At 35.1% G+C, this 11,326-nt stretch overlaps 1 pseudogene across 1 annotated transcript; it reads left to right on the top strand.

Moving 5' to 3' along the window:
• The first annotated feature begins 228 nt into the window (after positions 1-228).
• LOC309662134 (ferritin light chain pseudogene) lies at positions 229-6,298 on the top strand (annotated as a pseudogene). The gene has a single exon. The product of its transcript is annotated as a ferritin light chain pseudogene (transcript).
• The last annotated feature ends 5,028 nt before the right edge of the window (positions 6,299-11,326 follow it).

Below are 11,326 nucleotides of genomic sequence, written 5' to 3'. Positions count from 1 at the left end.
TCAGAACTTAAATTTTGACCTATATCAATAGTACAAATAATAAATCTAGATAGGAAAGAAGTGCTCAATTCTCTCTGAATACAAGGAGACAAAGAATTTGACTCAAGAAAACTGCCTCAGCAATGTACTCAGTGGTCTCGTGGATCTCTCTTGCTTCAACAGTGTGTGGACAGAACAGACACAGGGACGCCCCTTACTCCAGCCTCCAACCACCCTCTAACCTTTTTTCCAGTCACAACCTTCAGAATCAGCCACTCAGCTATCCTCAGTCACCTGGACCAGCCAACACCATTTTTTGAGCTTAACTTCTTATTACCAATCAACCATAAGCTCCCAGATTCGTCAGAATTACTCCACCAAAGTGGAGGCCGCCATCAACCTCCTGGTCAACATGCATCTTTGGGCCTCCTACACCTACCTCTCTCTAGGCTTCTGTTTCAACCTCAACATTGTGGCTCTGGAGGGCATAGGCCACCTTTTCCGAGAATTGGCCGAGGAGAGGTACGAGGGCACCGAGCATCTCTTGAAAATGCAAAACCAGTGCAGCGGCCGTGCCCTCTTCCAGGACGTGCAGAAGCCATCTCAAGATGATGGGGTAAAACCCAGAACACTATGGAAGCCACCATTCTCATGGAGAAGAACTTGAACCAGGCCCTTTTGGATCTGCATGCCCTGGGTCCTACCCTCTCAGACCCCCGCCTCTGTGACTTCCTGAAGAGCCACTTCCTAGATGAGGAGGTGAAACTCATCAAGAAGATGGGTGACCAGCTGACCCACCTCTGCAGGCTGGCTGGTCCCCAGGCTGGGCTGGGCGAGTATCTCTTTGAAAGGCTCACCATCAAACATGAGTAGGTGCCTCCAGAGCCCAGCGGCCTTTGAGGAGCCCTCTGGTGACAGGGCTTCTGCCTGAAGCCCCTGTCTGCAGCCACTAGGCAGTTTTTTAAACACCCTGGAGCCCTCTCCCAAGCCTTGGACCAAATGGAAATAATAAAGCGTTTTGCAACAAAAAAAGAAGAAAAAAAAAAAAAGAAAACTGCCTCACAACAAAATCCTGGGCCATGGACACTACAGAAATGCCTAAACTCTAATGTTAGTTTTCCACCTGTTTGTCACCTTCTAGCTTATATTCCTACTTGCTAGGAACACCTGTGACATATAGAGATCACACAATATATACTGCTTCAATAGGTACATGAATAAAAGATAATCACTAAAGAAAGTCGAGATTCTCATTATATTAGGGTAAATATATGAACTATATGAAAAAAATCTCAATGGCCTAAGACAGTACACTTTATTCCTCGCTCCTAGAAAGCTCAGTGCATAACAATGGCAAGTCCTGTTCCATGCAGCAATTCAGAGACCAATATAAATTCTGGACTCTTCTTTCCTGGGAGTCCACATCTAGCCAGAAGGAGGAAGAGAGAGAATGGAAAAAAACATGAGAGGCTTGAATGGGCCACTCCTGGACATGGCATACATCACTTCCACCTACATTTCATCAGTCAGATATCCATCACATGACCCCACTTAACTACAAAGGAGGCTGGGAAGAGTGGGTAGGCTGTGTACTCGGGGAGGAGGTGGGGAAGCAGGGGGAATGATGGGGTTCAATTAACAATTAGCTTGTCTCTTCTACACCAGAATTAGGGAAAGCCCTTTCCTAACCTACGTAAGTCATACCTACCAACTTAGAGCCAACTCTGAGTTTACTTACCTACATTATGATCTGTGCAATGGGGTTTTTTTTTTCACTAGCTATTATCCTAAGTAGTAAGATCAACCTAGTTGTAATGTTGAGTGAGTGAGATGCTTACTAGTCTAACAGTACAAGAGGGACTCTTCTAAGATTTAATTGTTACAACTTACTGAATGTCTCTTGGCGTTTTTAACCACTTAACGAGCAAGCTGTTTATTATTGAATCGTTCTTTAGTATAATTGCCATTATAGTTCTGAAGTTCTTCCTAAAGAGTCCTAGGTTTTCTAATGTAAGCTATCCTAACTCTCCTCTCCTTCCCATAAGCATTAATCAAGCAATGGATCCTTTTATTCACACTGTTTTGACATGCACGATGTGTGAAAAGCATAGTGAACTAATGGAGTTATCTGTTTCAGTCTCACGTATTCACCTCTTTGACCCTGTGGGACCATTTCTTAATGAGGCTATCAGCTGTACATACCAATAAGATTGGGATTTATGCAATTACCTCTCAAATCTCAGCTACTCATTAGCAAACTACCTCTTCAGCAGTTAAATTAATTAACCATTTAGCTAAGAGAGGCTTCATTGCTTTATCCATTTTTACCTCTTACTTTAATATATCATAATAATATGCCTCATGTGCACTATTCTGCTGATTTATGAGCAAGGTTTTCCAAGTTTAAAAAGAGATGCTAAAATTTATTTTTTTATTAATTGTAAAGTCTTTCCCACCTGCCTCTCACCCCCTTCCTCCATTCCATTTTTCTACATTTCTCCAGTATATGTTCATTTTCACAGTCAAAAAAGCAGTTAACCCCAAGGCTTGTTAACAAACCTAAAGGTGCATTTCATCCTTCTTACATTCATGTATTTGATAGTATATATATCAATATTACTCTGAAAAAAATGGGAGGGGAAGGGCTAGCATATTCTATCATAGAAAAGTGCTGTGCATAGAGAGTGTTTAGTAACTAAAACATCAAAAAAAAATCTTGCTATTGTAAGGTTTATCTATAGGAATTACCATTACAAGGTATTTTACTTCTAAAATATGCTATTCATGTAACACAGTTTTGAAAATGCTTGGTCTCTTCCACTCCCACTTGCTTTAGTCATTCTCTTTTTTTACTCCTACATGATATCTAGTTCCTAGGAACATTTTTTTTTTTTTATATCTTTGTTGGAGTATAATTGCTTTACAATGTTGTGTTAGCTTCTGTTGTACAACAAAGTGAATCAGCTATAAGTATACATATATCCCCATAACCCCTCCCTTTTGAGCCCCCCTCTCATCCTCCCTATCCCACCCCTCTAGGTCATCACAAAACATCGAGCTGATCTCCCTGTGCTATGCAGCAGCTTCCCACTAGCCATCCATTTCACATTTGGTAGTGTATATATATATCAATGCTACTCTCATACATTGTTGGGTCAGAAAAGGATTATAGGATGTTTCCATTGTTCCACAAAACCCATACCTTGACAAATGCCGTATATACAAATATAAAAAAATTGCTACAAATTACAATGACAACCTTCTTTCTAAGGGCTTTTTTAAAAATTGCAACAGAAGAGAGATTTTTGACTCTCACCTCTTTTATTTTTTCTCTCCTTGCCCCTGATGAAAGTGGAGTCTTTTAGTACAAAATTGTATTGATGGTATCCTATGAAAGGCATTAAACACTTTCAAATACAAGCTTATCTTATAGATGCTCCATTCTACAGAATCTACTATTATAGAAGATTGTGGTGATTATTGTCCAAAGAGATCCACTATTGCCATCCTAAGACAAATCCAGCAGGGAGGACAATCTTCCAGATGGCTCCAAGACTCCAGGGATCAGGGAAATTTAGAAAGGGTACTAGAAAAGAGAGATTGTGGGAGGCCAGGTAATAAAGAAACTCCAGAGAACCAAGCATCCATCCAAGGTGACTCTGCATTGACTGTAATAGTACTACCAAAAGAGCAAAACTTTATTTTGCATCAACTACTGAAAATTCTTATGTGTTTATAATTAATTTCTAACACAGTTTTTTTATTTTTGACAATTAACTGTACCTACCCACCCTTCCAGACACTGTGCACTAGTTAAATAATGTTATTTATAATGACCAGTGACAAAATCTGTCAGTGGTAAATGTAAATTGAACAGAATGTAGTCATGTATTTGACAAAATCAGTTAGTCAGGAAAGTGTTAGGCATTTCCTGGATGAGCTTAGACTTCCTAATGGGATAATCAGTTTTGATCTTCTAGTGACCCTGTGAGCAAACGGATTTAACATGCTTTTTATACATCTACTACCTTGCCTCTTATTAGAAGCAGTTTCCCCAAAGAAGGGTACTTTGGTCATATATGCTCATAAAATCTTCCAGAAAACAACAATGTGAATTCAAGAGAGCAGCTACTGCTTATTCTCAGGGGCAACATTAATACTCCCCTTAAACCTTCTCAAGATGATGCTCTTATGATTCAGAGGATGACTTCTGTGGCTTCTTGCATCAGCCTGTTCATTATGTCCTAGTTTCCAGCTTACCCTTATCATGCTAACTTCATAATCAACAGACTGGGCACACACACAAAAAAAGGAAAAAAACAGGTGAGATTTTGACTCATTCTGTTCTTTTAACTTGCCCATTAGATCAATACTGGTAAAGTGATCAACTGAATCTGATCTTAGAACAGAATTACAAGGAAATTATAACATAAGAGTCTTTCCTTAAGTAAATATATCTCTCACTGCTCAAATAGAATGAATAATTAATTCCTAAAAAGTTTTGCCTAAGGGGAAAAATATGTCACTAATAAATTTTCATTAACTTTTTTAATTAGCACATTTCAATTAATTGTTAAATCATCATCTAGAAAAAATCTTAGTCAAAAGATGCATATCACTGACAACAAATGGAAAAAATGTTTGTGTTAAATGGTTTACCTACATTTATGTTATGTACTAAGTTAAAAGTTATGCACACACATGCACATGCCACTAGTTGAAAATAATTTATATTACTTTGAAATATATAATTGTAATTATAGTATTTGATAAACTATTAGGTTACTTAGCTTCATATACTAACCTGTAGATTAGCAATCTTAATTTCAATCTCAAATGACTTCCACATTTACTTCAATTGTATAAAGGTAAGAATATTCAGTGACTACGAACCAAACAGTTGTTATAGAATTCTACTATGCTGGTGGACTATAGGTCATGAAGCAAAAATAGAAAAATAAAAAAAAAAGAAGAAGAAGAAAAGAAAGACAGTAAGTTCCACATCGTATACAACATCACAAAAGTACCACTAACACATTTAAACTAAAGCAATAGAGAAATTCAGATTTCAGAATATGGTAGAAATATGACTCAAACCATTTGAAATCTCAGGGTCATCCGTGTAGTAGGTGGACTATCTTAAGGTAAAAATAGATGTCTGAAATTAATTTTAGAATCAGATGCTGTATAATCTTATAGAAAACAATTATTCTACTGAGTTCATCCAAATTAGTCAAATGATATAAATGTGCCATTCTTTGGCTGATTGTGCATTCAGTACACATATTTCTAAAGAAGAGTGATCTAACATCGATAATCTAAGCTTTCTTGTTAGCAAACTAGTGAAAAAAGAGTGATATAAGCTTAAAGCAAAGCAAAGAAAATAAATAATATAAATTATAGCAGAAATCAATGAAATTGAAAACAGGAAAATTTTTTAAATTAATGAAGACAAAAGCTTCTTCTTTGGAAAAAAAATGGTAAAATTGACAAACTTCTAGAAAAGCTAACTGAGAAAAAAGAGAAAAGACACAATTTATTAATACCAGAAATGGAACAGGGATCATCACTATTGATCCCATGGACATTAAAAGGATAAATAAAGGAATATTATGACTAACTCTTTACCACAAATTTGATAACTTGGATTAAATGGACCAGTTCCTTGAAAGACAAATTAACAATACTCATATAGGAGAAAAATATAATCTGAATAGCTCTATATCTTTTAAAGAAGTTAAATCAATAATTAATAAACTTCCAATTAATAAACTTCCAATTAATAAACTTCCAATCAATAATTAATAAACACCATGACCCATTGGTTTTTTTATTGAATTCTACCAAACATTTAAGGAGGAAATGATACAAATTCCTTACAGTCTCTTCCAGAAAATGGAAGCAGAGGGAGAACTTACTAACTCATTCAATGAGACCAGTATTACTGTAATACCAGATAGAGACATTAAAGAAAGGAAAACTCAAGACCGAAATCTCTCATGGACATAGATGTAAAAATTCAGAATGAAATATTGGCAAATCTAATCCAACGCTATATAAAAAGAATTATACACCGTGATCACATGGGATTTATTCCAGGTATGCAAGGCTGGTTAAACATTTGAAAATTATTGTAATCTATCACATCAACAGGTTAAAGAAGAAAAACCACATGATTATATCATTGATGCAGAAAAAAGAATTGACAAAATCCAATATCTATTCATGATTTAAAAAAAAAAACTCTTAGCAAACCAGGAATACAGGGGAACTTTGTGAACGTGATAAGAAACATCTACCAAAAAAAAAAAAAAAGAAACATCTACCAAAAACCTACAACTAATATCTCATTTCATATTGAAAAGCTAGATGCTTTCTCCCTATGATCAGGAACAAAGCCCCCTCTCTACTCTTATTCAACATGGTACTGGAAGTCCTAGCTAATGCAAAGAGACAAGAAAAGTAACTAAAATATATACAAAGTTGAAAGGAGTAAATAAAACTGTCTTTGTTCACAGTTAATATGATTGTCTACATAGAAAAACCCAAAGAATCAACAATAACAACAACAATAACCAAAAAAAAACCCTACTGGAACTAATAAGCAATTATAGCAAGGCTGCAGAATACAAGGCAATTTCCTACATATCATCAATGAACAATTGAAATTTGATATTAAATACACAACACCATTTACATTAAGACAGTGAAATAGATATAAATCTTAGGCATAAATATAAGTAAATATGTACAGAATACATGAAGAAAATGACAAAACTCTGATGAAAGAAATTTTTTAAAGATCTAAATAATAGATCCATGTTCATGGATAGGAAGACTTGATATTATTAAGATGTCAGTTCTTCCCAATTTGACCTATAGATTTAATGCAGTCCCAATCAAAACACCAGAAAGTTATTTTGTGGATATCAACAAAGTGATTCTAAAGTTTATATGGAAAAGTCAAAGACCAAGAATAGACAACACAATACTGAAGAAGAACAGAGTCAGAGAACTGATGCAAATCAACTTCAAGACTTACTATAAAGTTACCGTAAGTGGTATTGATTAAAAAATAGACACATCAGTCAGTGGAACAGAATATAGAACCCAGAAATAGACCCACACAAACATACATAAATGATCCTTGACGAAGGAGCTCAAGCATTTCAATGAAGACGGAATCATCGTTACAACAAATCGTGCTGGAACAATTACATATCCATATACAAAGAAGTTACACAGAGATTTTACATGTTTCACAAAAATTAATTCCAATGGATCATACACTTAAATGTAAAATGCAAAACTATAAACTTTCTAGAAGATAACACAGGAGAAAATCTAGATGACCTTGGTTTTGGTGATGACTTTTAGAACATCGAAAGTATAATTCATGAAAGAAAATAAGTAAGTTGGACTTTATAAAATTAAAAATATCTGCTCAGAGAAAGATGCTCTTAAGTGAATGAAAAGACAAGACACAGGTTTGAAAAAATTTTTGCAAAACATATCTTATAAAGGACTTATATTCGAAATATACAAAGAACACTTATAACCCAACAATAAGAAAACAAACACCCCAAAAAGAAAATGGTCAAAATTCTGAACAGATACCTCACCAAAGAAGATATATAGATGCCAAATAAGCATATGAAAAGATAATCAACATTATATGTCATTAGGGAATTGCAAATTAAAACAACAAGATAACATTACCAACCTATTAGAATGGTTACAACCTAAAAAACTGACAATACCAAAAGTTGATGAAGCTGTAGAGCAACAGGAAAAGCCCATTCATTGCTGACACAAATGCAAAATTGTACAGCCAGTTAGAAAGATGGTTGGGAATGTCTTAGAAAGTTAACCATAATCTTACCATTTGATCCAGCAGTCACACTCATAGGTGTTTTCACAATTGAGTTAAAAACTTATATACACACAAACACTTGCATACAAATGTTTATAGCAGCTTTATTCATAACCTCCAAGAACCAGAAACAACTAAGATGTCCTTCAATAGTAAATGGATAAGCACACTGTTTATTCATACAATGGACTATTATTCTGTGATAAAAAGAAATGAGCTATCAAGCCATAAAAAGACATAGAGTAACAGTAAATGTATATTGCTAAGTGAAAATAAGCTACATATTGTGTGATTCCAACTATATGACATTCTAGAAAAGGCAAAAGTATAGAAATAGTAAAAGGATCATTGGTTGCTAGGGGTTCAATGGGTAGGGCAGAGGGAAGAAAAGGTGAAGTACAGGGGACTTTTAGGGTAGTGAAACTTCTGTTTTATATTGTAATGGTATTAGAAAACATATGCATTTGTCAAAAACCGTAGAACTGTACAATACAGAGTGAGTCTTAAGATCATGGATTTTAGTTAATAACAATGTATCAATATTGATTCATTAATTGTAACAAATATACCACAGTAGTGTAAGATGTTAATAATAGGGAAAACTGTATGCAGGGAGGAGGTATATGGGAATTCTCTCTATTACCTGCTCAATTTTTCTGTAAATCAAATGTAAAATAAGTGCTACATCTAAAGCTGACAAAAGAAAGTTACATCGATTATATAAGCAATTCTCAAAAATAAGATGAAAAACCAGAATATTTTATAAAAAATATAGGTAAAGTTTACAAGTAGGCAATTCATGGAATGGAACGCCAGAGAACTAACAAATATATTAAGATGATTAACTTTGCTAATATTAAGAGTAATGCAAATTAAAACAACAGTGAAATAGCTCTGTATATCCTTCAGATGGACAAAAATTTAAAAATCAGATAATATCAAGTTTTAAGGGTATAAGACAATGAGAACTATAATATAGTATATGTATGTAAATTAAAAACACATAAATCACAAAACAACATTACATACATTTATTTAAGGATGCCTAGATATACGAAGACGTTTAATATACAATTAGAGTGAATTTCTGTGGGAGGGAGGAAATGAGAGAAAGTAAAATAAAATGACAAAATAACAAGCAAAACTGAAAGAAGCATAGACCAATGATGATAATGCACTGTGAACTGTGGGATGTGATAAACTCAACTCCACACCTGAGGTCTAAATATTAAAATAAGAAAACTAAGAGAATACAGCAGAAAGCCTTGAAAACAATTGGAAATCAAGAGATATTATGTGCTATGTTCAAAGTAGCAGATGAAAGATATTTCTAAATGTCCCAGCACAATCTGTTTCAGTGAAAGTCGAGAGAGTGACTTAAGATAGAAGTGAATAACCCGTGATTGAAGAATGCAATGGTAGAGACAATGCTAAAGGTCTAGAAATCTCACAAAAATGGAGAAAAAAGAAAAAGTTTGAAAGTTTAAATGGGGCATAAAAGTATAATGAAAAATTTTAAATATCTCGATTCTATTTTTATAGTGTAAACGTCCAGTGCTAGAGAATTATGTTAGGAAAGAAGAGAATTCAAGAAAAAATTATAATGGTTGAAATTGTTTTTATTAATTAAAGTTAGCTAAAGATAAACTATACAAGAGTCTGAAGGGAAAATATAGAGTATCAAAAAGCTCTTAGAAAAGATCAAGATAGAAAGTACATATAGAAATCATCCAAACCATTGAAATATAAGATACTCCACAAAGCACAGGAGAGATTAAGGGCAGTATTGTGCAGTGGTTAAGACTAAGCTTTTTCTTTCTGGAAAACTCAGACTTAGGTTTTGAGCTTACCTTCACTACTCACTCAGTGTCCTTGAGCAAATACTTACCAGTTCAGTACTTCTCCTTTAAATAGATGTTGGGAGGATTAAATGAAGTAATACATATAAATTCCTGGCACATGATAAATATCATTATTAGCAGCATCAGTATCCATACTTTATTTATCTTTGTTTTACCCACAACACCTATGAGAGAGAATCTAGGAGATGTATAAATGTTCAAAAGGGAGAACATTAATCAATTATAAATATATTCGGGATGGAGAGATAGAAAGATAGATAAAAATATAAGAAATAATCAATGTTAAAGGATTATTTAAAGAAAATAAAGAAGTTAGAACATCATTAAGAGGATAAAAGACTACAGTCTCAGAAGTCAAAATTGAAGGAAGCATTGAGGAGAGAGAGCTATTAATATCTGAGGGGCTCTGGACCTAATTAGGATGTGCGGGGGAGAGAGGGATCTCCCCTCACTTCCAAGAAATTCTGCAACACCAGCTGAGTGCCCTACAATTCAGCTCAATTCTAACACTATCTACCTGGAGAGAGCGTCGGATCCCACAGGTTAAGGGCTCAGTCTTAACAAGACTTCCCCTCCCCAGCCACTGCCTACACACACACTTCAGACACGAATCGAAAACCCAGGTTATCACCTGTGCTTCTGACTGACCAGCTATAGGTTTGGCAGTTCCAGTGACCCCTCCCTCAGGTTTGATTAATTTGCTAGAGTGGCTCCCAGAACTCAGAAACGTTTTACTTACTAGAGTATCCATTTATTATAAAAGGCTGTAAGTCAGGAAGAGCCTGATGGAAGAGATGCATAGGGCAAGGTTTGGGGAAAGGGCTTGGAACTTCCATGTCCTCTCATAGCAGGCCACACTCTCCAAATCTCCATGTGTTCACCAACATGGAAGCTCTCTGAATTCCATCCTTTTGGGATTTTATGGAGGCTTCATTAAATAGACATGACTGATTAAATCATTGGCCACTGGTGATTGAATTCAATCTCCAGCCCCTTTCCTCTCCTTGGGAGGTCAGGGGGATGGGCCTGAAAGTTCTAACCCTTTAATCACGTGACTGGCTCCTCTTCTGGCAACCAGCCCCCAAGCTTAGATGGTGTCCAAAAGTCACCTCATTAATGTAACAAAAGACATTTATCACTCCCATCGTTCAGGAAATCCCAAGGGTTATAGATCTCTGTGCCAGAAACAGGACAAAGACCAAATATATATTTCTTATTGTGAATCACAGTATCACAATACCAAATACTTTAGCATTTTGAAAATGATTCTAAACATTTCGTATGTTTCAAGCAAATATAAAAGTTAATTGTTGAGCGCCAAATATATGTCAGGTACAATCTTATGATGTGCATAGCACTATCTTGAGTTTACATGTAAGACAATTGAGGCCTAAAAAAGAATTTAAAATTTATCCAAGATCACACAACTTACTAGCAGATCAAGGATTACCCAATTTCAAGTTGAGAGCTCCTTCAACTACATGAAATACATTTCATCATCAAGTGTTATTATTTGAATTTATTCTTTATGAACATTTTGTAGGATTAAGTCTGTCAGTGCTAGAAGAGTAATGCCATATGAGTAGAAGTTTGCCAGGAGCACCAAGATTAT

Source organism: Balaenoptera physalus (assembly GCF_965194825.1).
Source record: "Balaenoptera physalus genome assembly, chromosome: 5".
Classification (NCBI taxonomy): domain Eukaryota; kingdom Metazoa; phylum Chordata; class Mammalia; order Artiodactyla; family Balaenopteridae; genus Balaenoptera; species Balaenoptera physalus.
This window is presented reverse-complemented; position numbering and strand designations above follow the sequence as displayed.